The 27,887-nt window shown below is 37.9% G+C and overlaps 1 long non-coding RNA gene across 1 annotated transcript in view; it reads right to left on the bottom strand.

Moving 5' to 3' along the window:
• Positions 1-16,672: 16,672 nt before the first annotated feature.
• Positions 16,673-27,887, bottom strand: part of LOC103279010 (uncharacterized) — a 31,209-nt gene continuing 19,994 nt past the window's right edge. The window contains exon 4 of the long non-coding RNA XR_506482.3: positions 16,673-18,950. This is a non-coding gene — a long non-coding RNA (uncharacterized LOC103279010). The remainder of the gene's footprint in view (positions 18,951-27,887) is intronic.

Here is a 27,887-nt window from a genome sequence, read left to right as displayed (position 1 = left end):
GATTAATGTTATTATAGCCTCCTTCCACGTATTTGGAATAATCTCGTTTTGCATTGCTTGATTCATTATTTTTAGGAGCATTGGTGACAATTCTTGTTCGAATGTTTTGTAGTAACCCGCTGTAAATCCATCGGGTCCTGGCGCCTTTGAGGGGTCAAGTTTCTTGATTGCTTTATACAGTTCTTCTTTTGATATTTCCTTATTTAGTAGTTCTCTATGTTTGTCTGTAATTTTGGCTAGTTTCTGGTTGTTCAAGAACTTAACTATCCCCTCCTTTTCTATCTGGTCTTTTGTGTATAGAGTTTTATAAAATTTGTAAAATTGATCCATTATTTCTTGGTCTGACAAATATTCTTTGTTCTCTACTCGTATCGAAGGGATAAATTGTTTTTGTCTCTTCTTCCTTATTTTTGAAGCCAGCCATTTTCCCGGTTTGTTAGCATTTTCATAGTGGTGTTGCTTAATAAATTTCAGTTTTTTGGCCAGATCCTCTGATTCTAAATTTTCTCTTTGTCTGTGTAGTGCTTGCAAGCTTTGTTGAATATTCTTGTTGTTGGGGGATTTTTTTAATTCATTTTCCATTTTGCTGATTTCTTCTAGGTTATTCTTTATATCCAAATCTTTCTTTTTTTTCCTAATTGAATTTTGTTGGATAAAGTACCCCCTCATTACCGCTTTGGAGGTATCCCATACGGTTTGGATAGTAATTTCTGGCGTTTCATTAAGGTCAAAAAATTCTTTCAGAATTACCTTATTTTTTTTAATGTCTCCTTCTTCTTTTAGTAAAGTGTCATTTAGCCTCCATTTCCAAGTCTTTTTTCCTTGATTTAGTATCATTTCCATTGGGCAGTGATCTGTATGCGTTCTGGGTAAAATTTTGATGTGATTAATATTTGTGGTTAATGTGTTAGAGGCCCAAATCATGTCGATTCTTGTCCATATTTGGTGTCTGTTAGAGAAATAGGTATAGTCCTTTTCTTCTTTGTGATTCTTTCTCCATATATCCTCCAGGTCTAGATCTTTGTACATTTTCATAAAATCGAGAGGTAGTTGTCCCAATGATTTATTTTTGTTTTTCGTCGCTTTCTCCGTTTTATCCCACTTCTTATCCATTATTCCATTAAAGTCTCCCATAATAATTAATTCGTCGTGTTCCTGGTTTCTGATTAATTCTGACAGTTTTTTCACAAAGATTTTTTTTGGACCATTTGGCACATAGATGTTACATATTAAGATCTTTCGTTTGTCTAATTGTAATATAATTCCCACTATCCTTCCGTCGTCATCTTTAAATGCCAACTGTGTGTTTAGTCTTGGATTTGCATAAATTACTACTCCACGCTTTTTTTCAAGGGCTGATGAAAAATATTCTTGGCCAATTGATTTTTGGGTCAGATACGATATGTGTTTTTGGGAAATATGGGTTTCTTGCAATGCAGATATATCATATCTGCCCTTCCTGATAGCGTTGAAGATTTTTTTCCTTTTCTGTGGGGAGTTTAGTCCGTTAACATTATTAGAGAAGAATCTGATTTCCATCTTCTTTGTTTTTCTCTTCTTCTTCTACTCCTTCTTCTTCCTCTTCTTCTCTATCGCAGATGTCTTCCTCTTTTCCTGATTGAATATCTTCTTCTTCCGGAGAATCAAACCTTGCTCTCTTGGTTTTTTTGGTTTCTCTTGGAACCATGCCTTCTTTAGATTTACTTTCACCCATCTCACTTTTCAGTCTTTTATGGAACTCCCTGGCCTTCTCTTCAGTTGTCAGCCAATACTTATTCTCTTTGTAGGAGACCATAATGCCCTCTTTTTTTTCCCATCTGAATCGTATTCCCAGTGTTTTCAGGTCCTCCGTTAAAAAGAAATATTTTCTCCTCTTTATCAGGGTCGATGTTGGGTATTCTTTAAGTATTGCTACTCTCTTCCCTTTAAATATTGTTGGTGTTTGGCTATTTTCTTTCAAAATTTCATCTCTAACTCTTTTTCGTCCGAATTGTACTATCACATCCCTATCAGCTTTGTTTCTCTTAGAGTAATTCGTAGTTACTCTATATACCCGGTCGATATTTTGATCTGCTTCTTCTTCTGTTATCCGTAGTTTCTCTGCCACCATTTTGGTGATGATCAGTCTGATATTTTCCTTTGCTTCTTCCTGGATGTTTCGGAATCTTAATTGAAATTCCAATTCCTTTTGCTCCCATTGTTCATATTTATCTTCTAATTTAATGTTTTTTTCCTCTAATCCTTGCAATTTATTGCTTATTCTATCTTGTGTTTTTTCTATTTTCTTTGTTTCTATCTTTGTTTGTTTCATTTCTTGTCTTAAATAGTCCAGATCTTTCTTCATAACCCCTAATTCCATTGAGATTTCCTTTTTTAGTGTATCTATTTCTTCTCTCATCTCTTTCCTTGCCTCCATTCTTTGTTCCTCCGCTATCTTTTGATATGCATCTTGTTTTTCGGAGATTTTCTGCATCTCCCTCATCAAATCACGGAGGGATAGGTCATCCGGAATTGAACCTCTTCTTCCTGCACCCACTCCCGTTGCCTTTTTGTCATCCTTAGACTTTAGAAATGCCATTTCTCTTAAGTTCTGTTTTCTTTCTTTTCTTCGTTATGGTTCGTATTTCTTATTCAAAGCGGAAGTTTCTCCTTCACTATAGTGCCTTTAATTCGTCTGATTTAATTTTATTTTAATTCATCAGAAATTCAATATTCGTTGTATACCGTTTGGCATTCAATAATTGTCTTTAAATATTTAATCTATCTTTTCTTTATTAGTACTGTGTCCGTGGGTTTGCTTATATAATTTACTTAAGGCAGTATAGTGGTAAAATACAGTGTAATGGTGTAGTGATATAGTCTAATGTATTTATCCTGTAAGTTTATTTATATAAATTTATTTAGTTGAAGTCTTGTTCTACCCTATGTCCGGTATAGGGTTGTTGTGGCTGCTTTTCTCCTCCTTCTCCTCGTTAATTCTTGTCTTTTCTTTTCCTCTTTCAACCCTTTGGATCCCCTCCCGTCTCTACTTAGTTTCTTTCTAATTTACTTTATATTACTTTGTAATCGAGTCCTTCCACTTGCCAGGGTATTTCGATTTGGGCTCTTGTTTCCCCCGTGCCGAGTTTCCAGAGCACCGCGTCCGTCTGGGTTTATTTCCTCCTTTTCTCGTCTCTGCCCACACCTCCCTTGTTGGCTTCTTCCGCCCAGACTTCTCTGGCTTCCGCCCTTTGTCTTTCCACCTTCCGCCCTCACTCTCCCTCTTCCTTCCTCCTCCTTTCGTCACTATCGCCACACGCTCTCCTCCCCCGTCTCCCTCTTCTTCTATTTCCAGTCGCTCTGGGCCTCCCCCACAGAGCTCTCCTTTCCAAGCTCTTTGTTTATTACCAAGGCTCCGTAGACAAAACAAATCCTCCGTGGATCTCCTCTCCAAGGTCAGTGCGGTCTCGCCGCCATTTCCTAAGGTTATTTTACGTTTTTAATTCTTTTAAGTTCTTCTAGCGATATAAAGAGATTCTCAATCTTTTGCTTTCTTTAATTCTTTAGCCAAACGTCAAGCTTGGGATAGGATCTACTTGTAGAAAGCTCTGGCATCCCCTCTCCTGAGTTGTCTGTTATTTTCTGTTGATTTTCATTCCGTTTCCATTCTCCATATTATTGTTAAGTAATGATTTCGTCAATATGATCCCAGTTAAATTTGGTAGCGGAGGAAGTCCCCCTTAGAAAAGAACGTTTGTTCAACTTACTTTTCTGTGGTCTTCTGTTTCTTGATTTTAAAAATGGGCGTTGGTAGGCTGTTATCCCGAGGTGCTTGCCTCAGTTCTCCTATGGCGACCAGCTCTGCCCCGGGATCTATCCCGCTGGATCGTGGACCGACCACCCTTGAGGGGTAGCCGGACGCTTGACCCTGAGATGATACCCTATGGGCTTGGCTGTCCTTCAGGCATCTATCCGTCTGAAAGTGAGAGTTAAAAACTCCTCCGAATCGCCAATAGGACTGACGTTGAGAGAGAGCCCTCTCGTCGCCCTGCCAGCCACCATGAACGCCACACCGGAAGTTCTCTTCTTGCCATTCTCTTCTTGCTGGATTTATTTTTCACCTAGTGCTTTGCAATTAAGGGATAGTGGCAAGCGTGCAATAATATCCTTGAGTGTATGAGACAGAGTACATTTCAATCAATGTTACTGAACTGCTTGAGGCCCTTTTACACTTACCTAAAACCCAGGAGGAAGCAGATTAAAATAACCCACTTAATCCTGGGTTTGAGTCCCCACCCCCTCCCACAACCTTGGACGTTCCCTCGGTGGGTGGGTGGCTAGATGTCACCATGGGTCAAACAAAGCCCCCCTAGCCCCACACTCCTCCTTCAAAACTTACCTGAGGGGGACTGCCATCAGTGCAGGCCCCTCCGGAGAGTCATTCTGACACTTGGAAATGATGCATTAGGAGGGAAAGGGGGAAATTCTTCTCTCTCCCCTCCCCACCTCCTGCCGTGTCATTTCCAGGCATCAGGAGGACTGTGCAGAGGAGCTTTAGTTGCCTGCAGGCCCCTTCAGGTAAGTTCCTGCTTGGAACCAGAATAGCAATGGGAATTGACCCCCAGGATCACAGAACACGGTCCCAGAAGTCATTCCAAAAGGCCCAGCACCACAACAGACCCAGACCTTTCAATAAGGTCTAGATTTGTTGAGGTGTTAAATTAATCTGAACTTAACTTGGAAAACCCAGTTTACTTTGGATTAATCCTGGTTTACCCGAGTCTTTGTTTGGACACCTCAGGTAAACCAATTACCTATCACATGTTTGGGGTCTGTGTAGAAGATCCTGAGAAAGTATCCTATTACCAGGCATCATGGGGTTTAATTTCAATTCCCTCCCCCTCCCTCTCAATTTCTCTCTCTCATGCACACACACACACACACACACACACGGAAGTAAACACCTACTTCTAAGACTAAAGAGGGAATGGAAAATAACTGAAGAGTTAGTACAAGCACATAAAGCTTCCAACTGCGACTTATGAGAAATATCAAAATGAACTTGAGTCAAATTAAAGTGAAGATCAGAACAACTAAAGTGAAGTGGATATTGAAAGGCATTTGTGACCACACAAACAAATTACATTTACTAATAAGCTGATACACATTTTTGAAATGTGTAAAGCAATCAAACAATGGGGGATTTTTTCAATGCTGATGTTAATTGATTTCTTACTTTTCAATTAAAGCAAGCAAGACAAGGAATTACATTCACAAATAAATCACAGTCTGGGACAAAAATATTTAATGAAATAAAATTATGAAACATATTAATCAAAGTTTGGGGACTTAAATTGCTTCTTTTAGGCATCTGGGGTGGTTTTGTCATTGTTCTCTTTTCATTTATCTTCTGTGCAGCATCTTTCATGTATAACTTTATGAGGTCTGGGAAATGAGCCAAACTGATCATAATTGCTTCTTGTCTAATTTGACCAGCAGATGTACCTAGCCTCTTTTCAAAAAATGACTTTGTCAACAGAGGCAGACCTTTTTTTAAGGCTGAAATTTATTATAAGCTTATTCGAGAAGAATTTTCTCCACATGACTTTATATATTGCATATTATTATTATATTTATTTATACCCCACTTTATCTCCCCCATAGGGGACTCAAGAGAGTTAACATAAAATAATTAGCATAGCCATTTAAAATATATACATATATGAACATTAAAACAGGACTAAATTTAAATAATATTTTAAAAATTCCCAGTTAAAAATAATTTAAAATGCTGTTATTGCAATTATAAATGTCTATTTAGTATATACTTCAAACTGGTGTTTTAAATTAGACTAGATATCCAATAAGAACCAGAAAATAATCTGCTCTAAAGCTAAAGTGCTGATTCATTTTATAGTTGAGGTGTGAACCTGGACAAACAATCATCAAATCAGAATCTCTGGTCCCATCTTTTTCTGCTGAAGTAAAACTAGTTTAGGAATCAGTAGAATGCTGTTCAAAACAAGTGTCTTCCAAAGTGCTTTACCATTGATGTAATTTATATGCTAAATTTGATTGTGCTTTGCTGTCTTTTAGTATGAGTCACTTTGAGTTTTTTTTTTTTAAAAAAAATAGAGAATAAGATTTCTTTAGAAATAACATGGAGTTTTAGAAAACAGAGACTAAGGCCCTTTCTAACTGCCATATAATCCAGATTATCAAATCAGATAATCCATATTCTCTGCTTTGAACTGGATTATCTGAGTCTACACTGCCATGTACTCCAATTCAAAGTAGATAATCTGGGTTTTATATGGCAGTGTAGAAGAGTCCTAAGACTAAGTTATATCAGTTTATCAGGGAAATACAAGGAGGCATTTGCAAATGCCACCTAACTCCTTACCCCAAATTAGAAAATGAGTCTGATTATTTCTGGCCCAATCTAAATTCAACCCCCTCGATACACCCTGAAAACTAGGGTTCATGTGTAAATCTTACTGTTATTTGTGATTTATGTTGTACATATTTTAATGGGGAAAAACATATTATTGTAATTACTAGTACTGCTGAGAGAGGAATAGCCTGGAAAATTGTCTTCAAGAAATACTTTCTAATGTTTGATCAGAATCTACTCTCCTATTATTAAAAACCATTAGACCTGGTCCTACCCACTGGCACATTGGAGAACAAGCCTTCACCTTCCATTGTGACAGCTCTTTAGATGTTTGGAGTGCAATCATGTTGTCACTAACTCTTCTGTTTGCTAGGCCGACCATACTCAATTCCCTCAACCTTTCTTCATGTTTTGTTCTCCATCTATCATCCTTCATCCTTTTCTCTGAACCTGTTCTAATTAATCTACATCCTTCTTAAAATTAGGAACCAAAATTGAATGCAGTGCTCCAGAAGAGGGTTGACTGGTAAATAATATACTGAGAGAGCATTTCCCTTGACTAAGAAACTATGGTTTTATTAATGTAATCTCAAATACTCTTTGTCTTTTTTATTGTAGCATCACAATGTTCGATTTACAATCAACAATAATCCCAAGATATTTTTCAAATCTACAATCTATAAGACAAGTATCCTTATCCTTATTCTATACATCTGTATTTTTCAAGCTGAAATATATAATTTTCCACTATTTTACTGTATTTTTGTTCTAGTTTCACTGGAGTCTTCTCAGTCATTTTCTATTACATCAGAAAAAGATCTAGGACTTTTTGTGGACAACAAGTCAAACATGGGTCAACAATGTAATGTGTGTGTGTGTGCTTACTCGTTCAGTCGTTTTTGAGTCTTCGTGATCTCATGGACCAGTCCATGCCAGAGCTCCCTGTCGGCCATCTTGCGGTCCAAGGCACTCTCAGGATTTTCCTCCAGCACCAAAGTTCAAAAGCGTCTATCTTCCTTCGCTCAGCCTTCCTTATGGTCCAGCTCTCACATCCATAGGTTACTATGGGGAATACCATTGCTTTGACTAGGCGGACCTTCGTTGCCAGTGTGATGTCTCTGCTTTTCAGTATTTTATCGAGGTTGGCCATTGCTCTCCTCCCAAGAAGTAAACGTCTTCTGATTTCCTGGCTGCAGTCTGCATCTGCAGTGATCACCTAGAAATATAAAGTCTGTCACTGCCTCCACGTTTTCTCCCTCTATTTGCTAGTTGTCAATCAGTCTGGTTGCCATGATCTTGGTTTTCTTGATGTTTAACTGCAGCCCGGCTTTTTCACTTTCTTCTTTCACCTTGGTGATAAGGCTCCTCAGCTCTTCCTCACTTTCAGCCATCAGAGTGGTATCATCTGCATACCTATGGTTGTTAATGTTTCTTCCAGAAATTTTAACTCCAGCCTTGGATTCGTCAAGCCCCGCACGTCGCATGATGTGTTCTGCGTACAAGTTGAATAGGTAGGGCAATAGTATACAGCCCTGCCATACTCCTTTCCCAATCTTGAACCAGTCTGTTGTTCCATGGTCTGTTCTTACTGTGGCTACTTGGTCTTTATACAGATTTCTCAGGAGACAGACAAGGTGACTTGGTATCTCTATACCACTAAGAACATGTCACAGTTTGTTATGGTCCACACAGTCAGAGGCTTTAGAATATTCAATAAAGCAGAAGTAGATGTTTTTCTGAAACTCCCTGGCTTCCTCCATTATCCAGCGGATATTGGCAATTTAGTCTCTTGTTCTTCTGCCTTTTCTAAACCCAGTTTGGACATCTGGCAGCTCTCGCTCCATGTATTGCTGAAGTCTGCCTTGCAAGATCTTGAGCATAACCTTACTGGCATGTGAAATAAGTGCCACTGTACGGAAGTTTGAACATTCTTTAGCATTCCCCTTTTTAGGTATGGGGATGTAAATTGATTTTTTCAATCTGATGGCCATTCTTGTGTTTTCCATATTTGCTGGCATATGGCATGCATCACCTTGACAGCACCATCTTTCAAGATTTTAAACAGTTCAGCTGGGATCCCATCGTCTCCTGCTGCCTTGTTGTTAGCAGTCATGCAATGCAATGCAATGCAATGTAATGCAACATCTTAAAAAGTCAATGGGATTTTGGGCTGCATCAAAAGGATTATAGTGTCTAGGTCAAAGGAAGTCATGGTGGCCCTCTATTCTGCCTTGATCAGACCTCACCTGGAATAATACTGTGTCCAATTCTGATCACCGCAATTCAAGAGAGATTTTGACAAGCTGGAAGGTGTCCAGTGGAGGGTGACTGAAATGATCAAAGGTCTTTAGGCCATGCCCTATCAGGAGTGTCTGTTTAGCTTGCAGAAGAAAAGGTTAAGAGGAGACATTATTGACAGCCACATATAAATATGTGAAAGGATGTCATAAGGAAGAGGGAGTAGGCTTGTATTCCACTGCCCTGGAGACTAGTACTTGGATCAGTGGGTTCAAGTTACAGAAATGGAGATTCCACTTGAACATTAGGAAGAACTTCCTGACCATAACAGCTGTTCAGCAGTGGAAGAATTTATAGAGAAGAACAGAGGTTGGATGGCCATCTCACAGGGGTACTTTGTGCATGGCAGGGGGTTGGACTAGATGGCCCATGTGGTGTCTTACAACTCTGTAATTTTATTATTCCATATTTGTAATCCTTTTGTATTATGTTTCTATTCTCTACATGTTTGCTAACTCATGTATTTTTTTAATTAAAGGATTGAGCGTTTTAAAGTGAAATTCAAAGAATCTGCCTACCACCCTGATTTTTAAAGCTCTACATTCAATTTATGCAATACTATGTGACCTCTGTTAAAAGGTTCATTGTAGAATGATTTACATTGTAGAATGAGTGTGGTTTGACACTAGTTAAGCTGCCATAGCTCAATACTGTGGAATCCTGAGATTTGTAGTTTGGTGAAGATAAATATGTATTTATTACATTATATGTATTTAAAGTGAAATTCAAAGAATCTGCCTACCACCCTGATTTTTAAAGCTCTACATTCAATTTATGCAATACTATGTGACCTCTGTTAAAAGGTTCATTGTAGAATGATTTACATTGTAGAATGAGTGTGGTTTGACACTAGTTAAGCAGCCATAGCTCAATACTGTGGAATCCTGAGATTTGTAGTTTGGTGAAGATAAATATGTATTTATTATTCTTGGTAGTTTAAAAAAGATTTAGCAATGTTGTGTTGTGTTCTCATTTTCTATTTTTGAAAATTAAAATTATATTGGGTATGCAAGTAATTACCATAGCCTAGGATGCAAAATCACCTGGCATTGGCAGTGTTCACAGGATATGTTTTCACTTTTGCTCACCACACTAGTTACTGCTTTAGGTGGTTGACCTAAGAAACCCAATGGCCTTTCAACCCTTATGATCATTTGACATGACATGCTCATGTTTTTAAACACTGAATCAGCCTGGGTGAGAATTTCCTGAGGCCACTTTCTGGCTTTCCTTTTCACAATCTGTCTAATATACAATTGCTGAATGCAAGCAACTATTTGTGCTGTCTGCAAACCTTTTTTCCTCTTTTTTGGTTGAGTATATTTCATCCCATCGCAGACATTTTTTTTTTTTATAAAACAGACTGCGATTTCTTTGTAGCAGTATACAATAAAGGCTTTAGAGAGAAATCCAAGATTACTCACTAGCAATGTTATTACCAGTCTCATTAAATCAAGCAAAATGGGAAGAAAAGCAACATGAGTAGGAATGAGTAGGAAAAAGGCCCAATTTACATGAATATACAGCTCTAGTTCATTTGCCCTTCTGATTTGAACTACATTTCTTTCAGCTTAATGTCAGAGCACAGAAACCTTAGCATATAGCAGAGGAAAGAAATGTGTGTTTAATCCATCCTGATGACTAATGAATGACTACAAAACAGATCATAGTAGACTCCAGCAAATCCCCCTCTCTAAAGGAATTTGAAAAGCAAGTGGCATGCTATCACTGGATCAAAATGTGTATTTCCACTGCTTAACCTGTTTCTCCTCCCACACTTGGATGTCCTCATATACACATACATACTCATAGAATTGGAGGAGATCTCAAGGGCCATCCATCCCAGACCACTGCCATGTAGGTACATACAGTCAAAGCACTCCCAACAGATAGCCATCCATCCTCTCCTTAAAAACCTCCAGAGAGGGAAACTATTAGAGTTGTGCGTGGTATTTGTTTCATCCGTTTAATTCATGTATTCGTTTCATATCATCCATCCAGATGCATGAAATGAAAGATGCAATTTTCAGATGAAACAAATGGCGAAATGAAAGAGAAGGCCGCAGACACTGTGCTTGCTTTTGTTTTTAGGCCGCATAACAATAATTACTCTGGGACCCTAAGCAGGTACTGACAGAGGGCTGCTTTCCTATTACAGCTGATGTGTGCCAAAGGAAGCTAATAATAATATTAATATTAATAACAATAGTTACTCTGGGGGACTAAGCAGGGTCTGACAGAGGGCTGCTTTCCCATTACACCTGGATAGGAAGAAATATAAGTACATGATATGGCACTAAATAAAACAAATATCTTTGTCTTCACTGCCGTAGTCTTTCCACACATTCCCAATGCTACATAGAGTATTCAGAAGTCTGTAGGTTGTAGTGTGGAGGAGAAGTCATATTTTGTGCTCAAGACAAGCAAAAAAGATTGCCTAACGTATTGCTTTTAAACTATATCAATAATTTTTCAAGTGCTGTTCATTGGCATAAGGTGAAAGTGTATAAATTCCTTGATAGATATTATAATCTTATTAAAAATTGAAAATACGACACCAATAAATTGGCTCCCCCTTCCATTCATGTTTAGTATTGAGATGAGTGAAATGTCTTGGGATTACATCCGCATAAATAAATATTTTTGTTTGTTTTATATGAAATCATCTGTCTTTTTTCTTATACTTCTTCTGACATAACAGATGTTATGGCTGCTGGAATTTGGGAAGGTATTTGATCTTACCTGTCTCTCATGTCTTAGTGACAAGTGCTAATTTGGGCACAAAGATAACAGGAGGGAAATCCTTTGAGATGCCCATGCAGAAAGAAGCAACAGATGTCAGTTAAAAGTGGCAAGTACTACAGAGAACTAAATGTGGGGTCAGCTAGCTTTCCAGAAAATAATAATCATGCTGATAATGATAGCATATGGTGGTGCCTAATAAGATTACTTCAAAGTGAAGGGTTTTACCCAATTTGTGACATAGACCTCCATTTGACGTCCTTAAGGTCTTGTAATTTTTATTGTAATTGTTGGCAAAATATATTGCCAATAGTTTATTTTATTCACAGGAGAATCTTTTAAAAGTGTCAGAATTTCATCTTTCATTGCTTCGAGGTAAATATGAGAGTGAGAGAAACAACCAAACTTCACGGAAGTGATATGGTACTAGATCATACCCTTGTAATTTCTCATATCCACCTCATACTTTACAAAGTGAGGCTTGAAATATATCACTACATTTTATTTCTGATTCAGGACATATTACAAACAACACACCTCAGCTTTACTTTCTTCTCAGCCATGCTGTTACTAGCAGTAGTGAGCTGTCAAAATGAAGAAAAATAAGGAAGAAATGTGAGTCTCCCATGAGACTGTCAGAGCTCAAGACAGTGATTTGAGAAGGAGGCTATTTCTCTACCTCTCCATGCCATTCTGTCCTTAAACATGTGGTGTGTGGCCTCCCTAGCATGACTGCTTAGCTGTCTTTCAGCTTTTTGATCCATAAGGAAACCTGCCATAGTGTCATTGGTATCAGAGACAGAACTTCAGATGCAGTGGGAAGCAGACCTAGTTTTGTTATTTATACATTTCTCAGCAAGAGTCTCAGATAAGGCTAGTGTTTCTTCTACTGATAGTCAAAGTACTCGTTTGTTGTTCTCTTGTTCTTTTGAATTTTTAAGAATATTGGGCAGCAGCTTTAAAAAGTGGACAACTATTCATATAGGCTGAAAGAATTGTGAGTGAAATAGTACTTGAAATAGCTAGGTAATGCTAAATCATTATTCCAGTAGCCAACAAAGGAAACTAATGAGTGTGGTTTTAAGCTCTAGCTGTAAGCTTACTCGCCTATTACATAGTTCTTCCAGAAATAGCTTAAAGCATAAAGACAGCTATGTCTTTATACTTTATGCTATTTCTGGAATATCAGTCTGCAAAGGGATCTTGTAGCACCTAACTGTAGCACCTTAGAGACTTTTTGTCAATTGCTATTTGTCAATTGCTATTTAACAGAGCTCTGTTTCATGGGTTTTTGCTTTTTTCAGGTGAGTCACTGAGCTCCTTAGCTTAAGGGCTCAGCAAGTAACATACCAGGCCCAGGGAGGTCATGATCCAGAATGAATAATTAACTAGAAGCTTCAAAGTTTCGTTGGAGGTGACAGTGAAAGGAAATCCAGTTTGTTTGTGAAGGAAGCTTGTTTTCTCTTATAGGCCCTGTTCTTGGCCAGAACACAGTAGGAAACTCACAGGCAAAGGTGTATCAGTTAACAATGGGAATTTAATTATCTTGAAGAATCAGAACCCTAACTCCTCCCAGAGTCTAACACCAGTACTTGTTTTGCTGTAACGGATTGAAGCTTGAAATTCATCTGATTTCTTCTTGACTACTTCCAAGAAGATCAACTTTTCTGGCTTCCTTGTGTGTCTTCTATTTGGATTCTGTGTCCTCTATTAGGTTGCAACCTGTGCTGATTGGGGTCACACTCCCCCTGAAGGCACAGGTTCACAGTCTGGAGGCCCTCCTAGACTCAGTGTGACCCTGGAGGCCCAGGTGTCAGTGGTGGCCGGGAGGGCCTTCAGACAGTTAAAGCTTATGCACTAGATGTGCCCATACCTTGAAAAGCCCGATCTAGCCATGATAGTACACACCTTAGTCACATCCAGGCTAGATTACTGTAACACACTCTATGTGGGGCTGTCCAGAAGAGTGTTCGGAAACTTCAACTGGTTCAAAGGTCAGCTGCTAGACTGCTTACAGGAGCAGAATATAGAGAAAGAACTATTCAGCTTCTCAAGCAGCTACATTGGCTTTCGGTTTGTTTCCGGGCGCAATTCAAGGTGTGAGCTTTAGCCTATAAAGCCTGAAAGGGTTTAGGCCCAGCCTACTTGAGGGACCATATCTCCTTTTACCAACCCACTTGAGCCCTGAGATTATCAAGAAAGGCACTTCTCTTGGTCCCACCATCATCACCGGTGCATTTGGTGGGAACAAGAGAGAGGGCCTTTTCGGTGGTGGCCCTGTGGCTCTGGAACTCCCTCCCTAATGAGGTAAAATCAGCTGCCTCCTTACTGGTCTTTCGTTCACAAATTAAAACCTTTCTGTGGAGCCAGGCCTCCCCAGGTGAATGATTAATAGGCACTGCCAGTTTGATAGTCTAACAATATTTGACAGATAACTGCAGTGGCCAGAGATTATGGATACCTTTAAGTGATTCTTGCTGTAAATTTTTAACTGTTTTATATGATACTAACTTGGGGACCCGGCGGTGCCCGGGTTATTTGAAAAAGGCATTATTTGTATTTGAATGTTAGATAGTCTCAGTTTAGAGTGGGTGAACAACAATTCCCAGAATTGTGGTTCAATCCTCCCCAAACCTTGCCAGTATTCAAAGTTGGCCATTTTGGGTCTGTGTAGCAAACGTGGTCCAGATCTGTCATTGGCTGGTCATCGCCTGGCTACAGTGCTCTCTGGATGGGGGTGAACTACTACAACTCCCAGATTCCCGGGGCAATTGTCCTGAAACATCTGTCAGTATCCATAGCAGGCAATGTTCAGTCTGTGTGCCCAGTTTGGTCCAGATCCGTCATTGGCTGGGTTCAGTACTCTTTGGATGCAGGTGAACTACAACTCCCAAAAGCAAGGCCCATTCCCACAAACACCTGCAGCATGTTTAGTTGGTCATGAGCCTTCTCTGTGCAAATTTTGGTCCCGGTCCATTGTCGGTGGGGGTCAGTGTTTCTCTGGATGCAAGTGAACTATAACTCCCTTTTCTCCAAACTTGTCCAATATGTTGTATTAGTTATGGGGGCTCTTTGTGCCAAGTTTGATCCTGGTCCATCATCAGTGGGGTTCGATTGCAGGTGAACTATACATCCCAGTACCTACTACTCCCAAATGTCCAGGCCAATTCCCCTCCAAACCCACCAGTATTCAAATCTGGGCATATCAGGGATGCATGGCAAGTTTGGTCCAGACCCATCATTGTCTGAGTTCATAGTGTTTTGGGTGTAGGTGAACTACAACTCCTATAAATTCCCCAGTAGGAGTCACAATGCTCTGACTTGATGCAGGGTAAACTACAACTTCAATCCCCCAAACTCCTCCAGTAAGTTTAGTTGTTGCTCAGTTCTGCTCTGTTTGTTATGCAGACAGGTTTTAAAGGGAAGGGCAGTAGGTGGTGTCATGCAAATTCCACACCAATGGAGAACCCTGGATGCCTGCCTGTGGTGGAAAAAGCAAATCTAGGATGAAATGGTCCTCAAATGAAAGCATTCCTTGGGTGGTGGGCCGTAGTGTTTTGGAAGGACATTGGCAGGGGTTGGGCTACATGCTCATGGAGCTCGCTGAAACTGCAATGTCAGTGGACGGGAGTGACTTGCTGGCTTCTCAGAACTAGGAACTGTAGCCTGTTGGTGGAGGCCAGAGGCTGTCTGTGTGAGCAGACACCCGTGCCACATACACACATACGGGTTTTCACTTTTATTATGGATATGGATAGATAGATATATAGATATAGATATAGATGATAAATTGGGTTTTGTATATTGGTTTATGATGTTTTAGCTGATTATGTATTGTGTGTGGATGTATTTGTTTTGGTTTTATATTTTGTAAGCTGCTTTGACTCCCACCCACAGGAAAAAAGTGGGATAGAAATGAATAAATATTAATAATAATAATAATAATAATAATAATAATAATAATAATAACAATAATAATAATTTGTTATCTGTGTAACACCTTATATTTGAGTCTTTACCCTTAACACCTTGGATATGAGAGATATTACAGCTTCCTAGGACACCTTGGCACAGTTAAAAAAAAACAGCAGCAGAGAAACTTACTGGGTAAAAAGGGGCTGTAAGACTCCACCTCTAGGGGGTTTCTTAAAGAGACCAGGACTAACTAGTGTTCCTCCCATAGAAAACTATACAACAGGAGCTAAATCCATCCTAACTAAAGGGATAACGGGCTTAATAAAGAAAATAGTAAGAGCATTTATGGGGGGGGGGGGGTGACAAAGCTCTTCTAGTACAAATAAGAGTCCAGATACTCAAACTTTTGACAAACGTTTGCATAATAGGTCGTTAAGCAAATATATATTTAGCAGCTAGGAAAGGCGCTTCCCTTCTAATAGTGAGTAACATAGCTTTTTGGTAAAACAAGTGTTTAACAACTTGTACAACTACACAAGAAGAAAGCCAGCAAGGGAAAATGGGCTATCCAGTGTATTAACCTGAGTGTCACATAAATTATTGTTGAGTTGCTGATCACAAATTATATGTGTATTCAAAACAATGTGCTTCAGTTCTCAGGAAACAGTCAATTCCTTTAAAGATAAGGAATTCCATTACACTACATCAAAGTATTGGGATTTCATTGGAGTTTTTTTCTGTACTTACGGGGTTTCACTTTCCATGTGTATGAATATCCAATAGTAGCTGAAGTGTTTCATTTCTGTAGCAAAGCAATTTCCCCAAATCTTTCTAATTCTTTTGTTAGTGTGGATTGGGGTAAATTTCCCTCTTTCTCCTGATGATTTTGGAGGTTGAAACACACATTACTTTGCATGCCTTCAGTCCTTGTCAGAACCTGCTATTGCTCATTATGATGGCCTTCCATAAAGTTCTGTGACCAGATCAGACAGGCCTGTGATAGTGGGAGAAAGAGAAAATCTTTTTCCACTGAAAATCTGGAGACTATGGCCCCTTCTATACTGCGATATAATCCAGATTATTAAAGCATATAATCCACATTATCTGCTTTGAAGTGGGTTATATGAATCTACACTGTGATATAATCCAGTTTAAAGCAGATAATCTAGATTTTATGGCAGTGTAGAAGAGGCCTTAGCTAGATTGGTATAGAAAGATATAATCAGATAGTCTACCCCTGCACAATATAAAATGTTACAGGTCATGATCTGCACTTTGAATTATATTCAAAAATGAAGTGTTAGCCAGTGAAGTTATTTCAAAATGAAATTTATACATTCCCTATTTTCCATTTCTAGTACTCTATTCACAGCAAAGGACCTCCTACCATTTTTCCAACCATTTTTCAAGGCAATCCCACATAGAACAATCACAGCTTATTCTTTATTACAAAATGTAAACTAATTATTAGGGGTTTTTTGGAAATATGTATACACTTTAAGAGAAAAACACATGAAAAACATTAAAGTCAATTGATTCATAAAGAAAAAAGTCACTGAATGGGTCTCAGACAAGAAACTGTTTAGTTATTGAAACTATGGTATAATAATATTACATATAAGAATCTAATTACAGGTACAGTATATGACTGAGGGAATGGATTACTAACTATTAAGCAACTCTTTTTTTCAGTGTAATTCAAATGGCAATTATCTTGCATAAAAAGAGAACTAGACATTTTTCAAAATATCTTCTAAAGAGAACAGGTTTACTAGCGTTGTTCTAATGATTTTAGATTCTGTTTCATATGTATTAAAATAGAAGAGATAACTGTATTATTCATCAAATGTGAAAGAAATTACATTAAAATTAACAAGTCATGATGCTTCTGATTGGTTCTAGCCTGTAGAAAATAGATTTTTTTCATAAATGATGTCTGTGTGGTTGTTGCTGCTCTTACTGGTGGTTGTGTTGATGAAGAAGAAGATGATAGAATCCATTCAGGACATAGGTTCTATGTATTTTATGTAACGAAAAAACTGAATGTGTAGTTTGCTTAGTTGTTTTCATGGTGATTTCTGTTTCAAATACACATTACTCCTACTCTAGATTAGACTATTAGTGAACTTGCATATATTATATGTCAGAATGTAAAGCCAAACAGATATCAGAAACTGAGGCAAAAAAGATGATAAAACCTCAAAGACATAAGGTGACAATGAAATTAATCTTGACTTTAAAGAAGAAGGAAACTATCTCACTGCATTCAGATTGAGAAACAGAAATACCCACTACTTACATGTTTAGTGTTCCTTTCTCTGTCTCTTAGGGCCCTTTTACACTGGCTCAGATATGTGTGAAATTGGCATTTTAAATAATTTAAAATGTTGGTTTCATGTGAATTTGTAGGCTACATCGGGGTGAAACCCTCATTGTTTTAGCTGAGAGGTGGTCAGACCTACTTCTGCTGAACCAGTGTTGCCACTGGTGGGCACAACTTCCCCCTTGCCCTCTCTTTCACCCCCTTTTTAGCCTTACACTCAGCTCCTTGTCCTCCCCTCTATTGCCACTTTTCTTGGCTTTGAAACATTAAAAATAGCCTCTCCGTTGAGGCTGGAGAGTCTCCTTTTCTTCATTGCACCTGTAAATAATGCAAAAGCTCAATTTCATGATTTATGGGTGCAACGGAGTGACGGGCACTCTCCAGTCTTGATAAGGAGGCTATTTTTAACCTTTTAAAGATAGGAAAGGGGGTGGTGATAGAGGAAGGGCTGGCATCGCCTTCCCTCCTCTGCAGGTTGCTTGAGCTTGCAGAGATGAGATATTATCTGTGGAGACTGCTCCTGAGATTGCAAATGGCAATCTCAGGAGCAATCTCCACAGGCCCCAGATCTCCAAAGATGAAAGGTCTGGATCTTGGATATGTATTTTAAAATCTTGAACGTCTCAAGATAACGCACTTCCTAAATCACATTAAACGGCAGGGTAGATAGGGCCAAAAAGAGCAATAAGCTTTGAATTCTGAAGCTGTTACTTTTTTAAAAAATCTGTTATCTGAAACCTCTACAAACTGCTTTTTGAGTTCAGTGCACGTGTTTAAAAGATTGGGGGGGGGGAGATCAAAAATAGGTATTAGGATTTCTTTTTAATTTTTTAAAATTCAAAGATCAAAGAAAATGGGGGGGGGGGGAGAGAAAAGGAAAAAAATATTTTTTAAAGCAATTACACAGTTTCAGCAGGAATTTAATTTAAAAGAAGCCAAAATTATTATAAAGGGAAAAAAATCCAGTTATGGAACAGTGATTTTGGCTTCTTTTGGGGGGCGGGGGGCGGGGGGGGGGGATTGGGAGAGCAAGAAAGAGAGGGAATTCAATCCAGTGACATCATTTAAGTGCTAACACAGAAATAAAGTGATCCTATCACACAAAGTAGATTATGGGAATGTTATGAGATAACTGCTATAAACACAATTTATACATCATTAGCAGGAATGGAATATTTCTGGGAAGGAGACAGATTGGCAATAGAATATTTATAGCATTATGCAATAGGAGTAGTCATCTGCTTCAATGCTGGTTTGCTTCCTTGTGCGATAATGTCCAAATGTCATGTCCTTTCAGATCTAATTATAAACAAACAGTAGATGTTTTATCTACATATTATACATTTGTACATATCATATAGGGTACAATTGCCTCTGTAAAATAACATGTTAGGTTCTTTATCTTCCAAATTTAAAAGTATATATAGGCAAATACATAACACAGGGCCATTAGTAGATGGTGCAAATATGTTATTGAAGAATGATAGAAGGACAGAGAAATCTAGACAGTAATTTTACCCCATTCTTATTGCACACAATATTAGTAATGCTACTAAATTCCCAATGTTGGTTTCTGTTAGGAACATTTTTCTTTAATCGTTATCTTCTTCTTTAATGTCAGAACAAATCTTATTTAATTTGTTCCATCATAAATACTGTCACACTTCTGCAGCTATTTTTCTTACATTTCTCTCATATTTTCTGCTCTTATCCACATCTTGTGAAGTAATTAAATGCAAATGACTGCTCTGTACATCTGCCAAAATCCATTTTCTAATTGATACATTTAAAAATGTAATTAAGTTATAAATTGCATTTTCACATGTTTGGTGGACATACTTGCAATAATCACCTTCTATTAAGTCAATCAATTAAGGAGGAGTTATCTTTTGAGGCTTCTGAAGTGTCATGCAGGTGATCAATGAACCACTTTTACCTGACAGTTATAGCTATTGCATACCCATAAATGAAGCATAGAAACATGCCACTATTTCTTTGAATATTTTAAAAAAAACCCGTAACATCTCCATCCAATTGTTAGTCCCAACTACAGAACATCCACTGAATCAGTTTTGACCCTGGGCACATCTATACTGACCAGCTATCCTGAAAGGAGAATAAATCAGCTCAGTGGCAACTAAATTAATATGAAGCTGATTCAGGTTAATGTGGTCTTTATCTATGTTAACCAAAGTTGTGGACTACCCCTGAGAATCCAGGGCAAACTCTGACTTTAGGCCCATGTAAGCAGTTTGGCCATTTCTGATATGGAATTGGCTACTACTATTTACATGATTATCCTGTACTCCAGGATTTGGGTGGCCCAGGAACACAAGATGGCACTCACCCCCGCTCCCCATTCTCTAGTTGTTGCAGAAACTAGTGGGTGAGACATGTGTAATTTTTGGTTGGTAGCTAATCATGCTACCTGGAGCAACAAGTTGATTGGAGAAGGTGGGGATAAAGAAGAAAGGGGCAATTCCTCCTCCACACAACCCAGTGTTGTACCACTGGTGGTCATCCAGTGGTACAACACTGGGTTTGGAACTTCAGGATAGTCAGGACTCCCTCCTGCTTTCAAAGAGGCTGAAAAGCTGCTGATCAAAACTATTCAGGGTCTGATTTGGCTTTTACTATTCAAATTTATCCCAGGATGGTCCATATAGAGCCACTCTTGGTAAGTCAGCAATTATGTAAATTCTATTGATTCAATACTCTAGCTGGGGTTATAACTGGATTTAGACCAATTGGTATAGCATTCAGTGAAGCAAATTGTTATGTGTAGAATGATCATGGATATTTTGTAATATCATCAGTAAAATCTATGAAGACCTACAATGTAATTACAGAGAACTTTTAATGTTGGCTATTCTAAAGTCAAAGGTCTATGGATAGATTAACAATGTTATAAGAATCTATGAAGGATCTCACTGGATCAGACTGCTCAAACACCATGACATGAATCCAACTACAACCCTCTTCTTCCAATCAAGAGGTGATATACAGAAGCATACTACTTCTGATTCAGGAAGTGATAGATGGCCTTCCTGACTAGTAGCCAGCCATTGATGGAGCTAACCACAATGAATTTAGCTGATTACATTTTTAAAGCTAGTCAGCTCAGTAGCCATAGCTTAAAATTGTGGCACTGAATTTCACAGATTAGCTATATCATATAAAAGTGCTTCTTATGTAAAGAAGCACTTTTATGTGGTCCTGAATCTCCCACTATTTAGATTCAGTGGGTGACCCCAGGTTCTAGAATGATGAGCAAAAGTCTTTCTCTGACCCATTCCCCACGCTATGCTGGACTGCCCCTTTGTTGCTGTAACATTTGATCATAGGTGTCATTTGAATATGCTGGTTGTCCCTTTTTTGTACAATTGTGCAAAACTGTTATCTATAAACCATATATATTTATGATGTTTTCAATTCATATAAATACAGAAGAGATGCACCAAATGAAATAAGTACTTAAAAAGTCTACATTTAAAAATATTAAAACATAATATAGTCCAGAGGGGAAATGTAGGGTACCAATGTACAACAAAAATAAACACACATTTCTATATGCTCCAGTTTCCTTGTCAACTGGGTTCTGAGAAACATGATGAAAATGAAAGGAACAGATTTCCACATCCATAAAGAGATCCCTTATTAGTGAAAATGAAATATATATCTTCATGTTTATGCAGAACATACTTTTGCAGATATTATGAATTAAAATAAAGCTGCTCGTGTAATATTTCTCTTCCTCTGTTTGCTAATATATATATATATTAAAGTTGTTTTTCAGTATGTGGAATAAACATACACCGAATACATTGTAGCTGCCACTTGGCAATCAGTGCTGAGAGGCAATGGAATAGAATTATAGAAGGAGTTGGCAGAAAACAGAAAATGATTATAAATGAGAAAATGTTTTGAATGACATTTGAGACAAGTCTAACATGGGAAACCTATAGGATACATCTTTCAACAAAAAGGAAGAAAAATATGGAAATTAATGTTATGTCGATTTATATTCATAAGAAGTCTCTTGGGACTACTTCTTTGACAAACATATGACTGAGATGCTATTTTTCTTCCCTCTAAATGGAATTCAGGACTTTCACAATTCCTACTTAAGTAGTACAGTAGAGTTATAAGTCACAATCGGTAACAAAGGGATGTTGAACAGTTTTATCATTTTAAAAGATTTTATTGCCTCCCATTTATGTATTTTTTAATTTTTTAAAAAAAATCAGTGTTGAAATTCAAAATCAGTGCTATTCCTTTATAAAGTTAATTGCATATTTTTGGGGAAGGAAATTTTCAACATCTTCAAAGCTTTTAAATGAATGCTTAAGTATGAACAGTTATTCCATAAAAGAACACAACAGTCCTCAAGAAATCCTGATTTTTCCAAGCGTTGCTTTTTGCCTTCTGGAAATGACCTGAAAACCTATCTCTGTCTTTAGGAATTATGAACTACTGACTGAGCAGAAGCAGTGAAATGATTTTGCCAGTTGGCATAAAGTACATAAGCATAAAGAAAAAAAATAAGCTTGTTGTGAAATACATTTATTTTATATGCCAACCAATGCATTAAACCTGCTCGAATGGGAACAAGTAACTTTGTGACCATTACCAGCCACAACATAATTAGCCCATTTACTGGACAGATTCACATACATCAGTATTTAGGCCAAAAGATGGCCCAAGATATCTATAGATATCTATAAGTATAATGTGACACATATTCAAGTAAACCCTCACACACCTTTCAACACTTTCTTTCTTCAGAAAACAAGAAAAAATATTGTGAAAGAAACACTCAAGAAAGGAGCTACTTTTGAAAGTCAGCTATATAATTATTGTGAAACTTCAGCAAGATGATCATATGGAAAGTTGACTATATAATAATCATGAAAGTTCAGCAAGAAGGTCATATGGAATTTATAAAAAGACTTTTAAGAATGTTTGATATGCCTGCTATCTACAATTCTGTTACAAGTTACTTATAGTGAAAATACAGTTTCACATGGATTAGTACTCTTTATCTTCTGTTCTTCCCCAGACTCCTAAAGCTTTCTTGGTGGTCTTCTTCCCTCAGTCCTGGATTTGTTCAATGCTGGTGCCTCAGCAAACTACACATCCCAGGATTCCATATCATTGAGCCATAATAGGTAAAGTCATATCAAACTGCATTAATTCTATAGTTTAGATGCACCATTAGATTCACTTTTTTGTTTCTTTTTCTGCACTGTTGTGAATCTTTTTTTTTAAATCACATTTTATTACCATTTCTTCTTATAGGGCTTCTATGGCTTTCACAAGATTGTGCCCTGTGGACAATACAGATAGTAAACAAGCATTGTTTCCCTAGAAATTGGGTTTCCAGAAAATTTGGGATCTTGCTGGAGGCCATGTACTTCAGTCTTCTTACCACACAACTGCTCTGTAAACTATATCTGCAAGAGCTACAACACCAAGAGAGTAGAATAAGGGCCATGCAGGTTCTTTCCTTCCCTGCCACTGGTTACTGCAGTAATGACGAATGGCAGTATACAGGAAGAGAAAAAAGGTACCTACCAGAGACTGCCCACAAGTACACGTCATTCTAACCACAAAGATGGGCGCACTTTGGTACCTTGCAATAAAAGACAATTTCCCCATTTGAAAAGCTGGCAACAGAAGGTAGTCTAAACCCATCACAACCAAAGGCTGGAAACACTTGGATCAGAGAGAGCATTAAAAGGCAGACAATTGTAGCATGTTCAAGGGACATATAGAGCCTGTATACAATTGGGAAAACTCCCCAAACAAACTTTGTTTTTAAGCATATTCTCCACACCTGGGAGAATTTCCAAACTCAAAAAGATGTAACATGCCAGATGTACAAGCTGGATGTAAAAATAGATCAAGCAATAAAGAGCTCCAGCAGACTTATGAGTGAATTAATATATATTAACTATCACATCAAATACATAACCATTAAATACATCATAAAATTACCCAACTGAACCTATGCTTGGCTTCATGTCTATATCCTGCTTGCAAAACAGGAATATTCAGATCTGGTTCAGGGCCATGACTACTGAAATGATACTAAAATAATAGAAGAAAAATCTGTTTTATTTCTAATACATAATTCCAAAAATTTCATTATTATTTTGTTTCATTATTTACCTAACTGCGCCAATGGGGACTGTTCTGGGGCTCCTTTCTCCCTCATTTTTAGGGCTATTGGGATGAAACTTGCTACAATTGTAGCACACATTTATGACTGTAAGCCCCCCAAGTTTCTGAATGTTTCACCTATTCACTGATCTTTGGGGAATTTTTGAAATTTTTAAGAACAACATTTTTTTTAAAAAAAACTACAAAAGCTATCCTCTTGAATTTCTCTACAATGACACAAGTTTACCCATGCCTGGGTTACAGTCTTATAAAGAATTACAGTTATAAATACTGAAGCTATCCATGCAAAACCAGCTGCAAAGATTGAACCAAATGAAGGTTCCCTGCTCTTGTGGAAATCCCATCTGTTTTACAATGAATCTCTGATCCCTGAGGAATACACAAATCAGTTATTCAAAACAGTAGCATTTTTGCTGTCTAAAAAGTCTTTTGCTCAAATGGGTTAATCTGGATCAAACAGCTTTAAGAAACCACACATTAACACACATTAACATTTTGATTCACTAACCTCTCAGAAGTTATACGAATGCTGAAAGGCAAATGTCAGTGTATTATGGTTTGAGTGTTGGACTAGGAATCCAAGAGAACATGGTTGAAATCCAAATCAGAAAAAAAAACAGTACAGGGCCTTTCTGAAGTCACAGAATTTCAGTTTTAGAGGAGGGCAATGGCCCATTCTTCTGCCTAAATTTTGCAAAGGAAACTTTGATAGGATCTTTATATGTTAACACATAGTGTAAAAAAAAGGTAAGTTGTACTTCTAAATTATGTTTCACATGTATTCACAATTATCTATTTATTTTTCAAAAGAGAAACTTTCTGCAGCATATATTCTTTTTACTGTATTTTGTTTTAATTGTACAATAAGAGTCCAGTAACCTCAGAATCTAAATACATGGTTTCACTTACATGCCTTTGGGAGAAAAATGGTATTTCTAGGAACTTGTTTGGTCTTCCAAGAAATTCTATGATAAACCAGTACTTCCTCTGGAGTTTACTACAGAACTGTGCTGCATGACATAGAACATTCATAGAGTTAAAATGAGATCATTTAATGGCATTTGGTTGTATCTGTCATTTCACATAACTATTAGGCTAGTGCATTTTAAGTGAATCGCTATTTCTGCTTGCCGGATACCGAAAGCCCCCCCCCCCCCACACACACACCCATTTTCCAGCAGCCCATTGGCGGCAATAGGAAACTTACAAGGCTCCCCTTTCCCCTGGGAGCCTTTCCTTTCTTCCCTTCAAGGGAGCCTGGGTGTCAGCAATGTGGTTAAGAAAGCACCCTACCCAGTCTATTATTGGGGGGGGGGGGATTCTCACAGGCTTCCCTTCCATATCCTTCATTAAGACCTGGATTTAAAAAACGCTTCAGAGTTAAGGTACCACTCTTTCTGAATCCTTTACCTTTTGTTTGTTTCTACTTTAGAGGAGAGGCAGACACACGGGCTTTCTCTCAACAGCACCAGCACACCACACATAGATTTCCAAGAGGCATTTTAAGGAGGCTCAGGGAAGAATGAGCGATGACCTTTCGCTCAGTAGAGCTATCATGTCTGGACTACCTTAAAAATCCCCTCTGTTTTCCATGCCTGCAATCTCCTTTCTGCTTGCCAGTATTGCTTCCTTAAAGCTGTTTCTACCTTCTAGAGGAAAGGAAGGCATCTATTTTTGTTTGCTGGGATTACTATTATTAATAATTATTTTTATCTTTTAAAAGTATTTTCTGAAGGAGAGGAAGGGAAGGAGAAAAAGAAGATAAAAGGGTGACTCTCCATCTCCAAGCCCCCAAACATGTATGCATCCCATCCACTGTCCCTCAGGTCCCCAACTCCCAGTCAATCCCACTAAATAAAAGGAATCAGGAAAAAATAAAAAAAGATTTAACTGTGATGCCAAATAGTGGGGGAGGAGCTGAGGTTGGCTCTCGCTTGCTTTCGTATCAGGTGATTTTTCATACTGGGAGGGCCCTTACCATTACAGGTTCCCCAAGTAACAAAGGTACTGAAGGAAACGGAAGAAATGGTATTTGCGCACAAGTCAACTATGATCTGGTTTGGTTCATATTCAGACAGATCTGGAAGTCTTACTGTTTACTGTTAAATAGTCATAGGCTACACACTAGAAGAATTATTGTCAAACTTTGAGGTTAAAATAGTGGGCTTACTATGTAAGTCACTGACACAAAAGTGCCTCTAGTTCCTGAGTTAATAGCATTAAGAAGTATACATACACGCTTACCGAACCATCGGGAAAAATATTTCAAGTACTGCATAAATAAAGGGCAGTTGAAGGAAATCATAGGCAAAACTTTAATTTAAAATTGAGTAATCACTTCTGGAGGCAAAGAGTATGCTTGTTTGACCTGTTTGACCTGAGCATGCACAATAATGATAGATGTTGATGGAAGCAAATATGTTCTTCATTTGTCAAGTTAATCAGCAAACAACACAATTCCCAAAGTCAGCACTGAAGGCCCATGTCCCAGATGATGGAATGAAGAGCAAGTATGTAAATGATGTTCTATTACTCAATCACAGTTTATGGAAGGTGACAAAAAGCAGCATTTCTATTCAGAAAGCATTTATCCCAGTTCAATTCCACTATGATACTAAATGCCACTTAAATAAATGGGAGAGAGTATATGTGTTTGTGGTGAACAATATGCCTGTATCTTATATAGCTATTTTGTGGGAAATGATTTTATATAAGCCTGTGCAAAAGCTGCATTGTAATTTTTGACATTGTCATTTGCCATCTTCTTATTTGCTGCTATGGACCTAGGCCTAATGTATCCATGATCCTTAGAGCTTTGGAAGAGTTAGTTTTTGGACTACAATTCCAAGAAGCTTCTAGTAAGAAGATTCCAATTGTTCATGGTTGCTGAGGAATTCTGGGAGCTGTGGACCAAAAGACAATAGTATCTTGTTGGTCAATATCCAGTTAAATTCTTTGGCCAATAACCAATCTGTTAGTATCCAACTGGAATATTTGACCAGCATCTAACTGCATCCATTGATGAGTGGTAGTCAATCACCCTGTCTCCAAAGCAATGTCTTATATGTGGGTTTTTGTGCATTTATGCCGGAGGAGAAGAAATGTTATTGTGAGAAAATTTGGCCATTTGTGTTTTGTGTTTGAAAGGAATATTGTAAAGCTCTCATAGTTTTTAGGCTGAGCAACTGCACACATACAGAAAAAGGGTAAAAACAAACAAGCAAACATAAAACAGATGGCACGCATATGCCATTAGGCAGACTCAACGTTCCGTTTAGATCTTCAAATTCCATCCTTTTACCCTAAAAGTTGCAACTTCCAATTGAAAAAATTATTTCCATTTCCAAGTACCTTGATCTTTATTCTACCCTTAAAATAATGTACTTTGTTCCCAACAGAAATAAAGAAGACATTTGTTTACAAAACTGATTGATGCCTTCTCTGCTCCTCTTTCTTATTTCTTTTCATTCTCATTCCCAGCAAACAGCAGTGGTACAGCATCTCTCTTTAGGGAAAGGATAACCTACTTTTGCAACAAGTCACTATTTTGTGCCAAAATATAATAACTGGGTTATTTGTTGTTGCTTTTCAAGTTAACCTTGCACCAATGTGTTTTTAAATGATTTGAGAAAACACTTCCTTGATCTGTACTTGTTCCTGGATGCAAATGGGCACATGTGCTTTCAGCTTAGCAATTATTTGGCTTTTATCCCTTTTCCTTGGACAAATTTGCTTATTATAGTCAAAGCAAAGAAAGAAACTCCCACTCTATCTCCCCTGTGCTCATTTAATTAGTTTTTCCCTCAGGCACTTAAGGATTGTAGGATATTATTCCTGGCCTATATCCCTTTGAACCAATTCCCCCTTCAAGGCTCTGGTGCCCTAGAAAAATTGTTAGTGTATGTTTACTGAGTATCTGTACCAGTAGTTTCAATGCATACCAAGTGGAATTAAGGTTTCTTTCACCAGCAAGTATGTGAGTCTCTCTAACACTGTGAAAAATACACCACTTGCAAATAGCTGTGCACCATGTTTCCTGCTCTTAAGCATAGT

This window comes from Anolis carolinensis, chromosome 5 (assembly GCF_035594765.1).
Source record: "Anolis carolinensis isolate JA03-04 chromosome 5, rAnoCar3.1.pri, whole genome shotgun sequence".
Taxonomy (NCBI): Eukaryota; Metazoa; Chordata; class Lepidosauria; order Squamata; family Dactyloidae; genus Anolis; species Anolis carolinensis.
The sequence above is the reverse complement of the archived record's forward strand: the minus strand, read 5'-3'. Positions and strand labels throughout refer to the sequence as shown.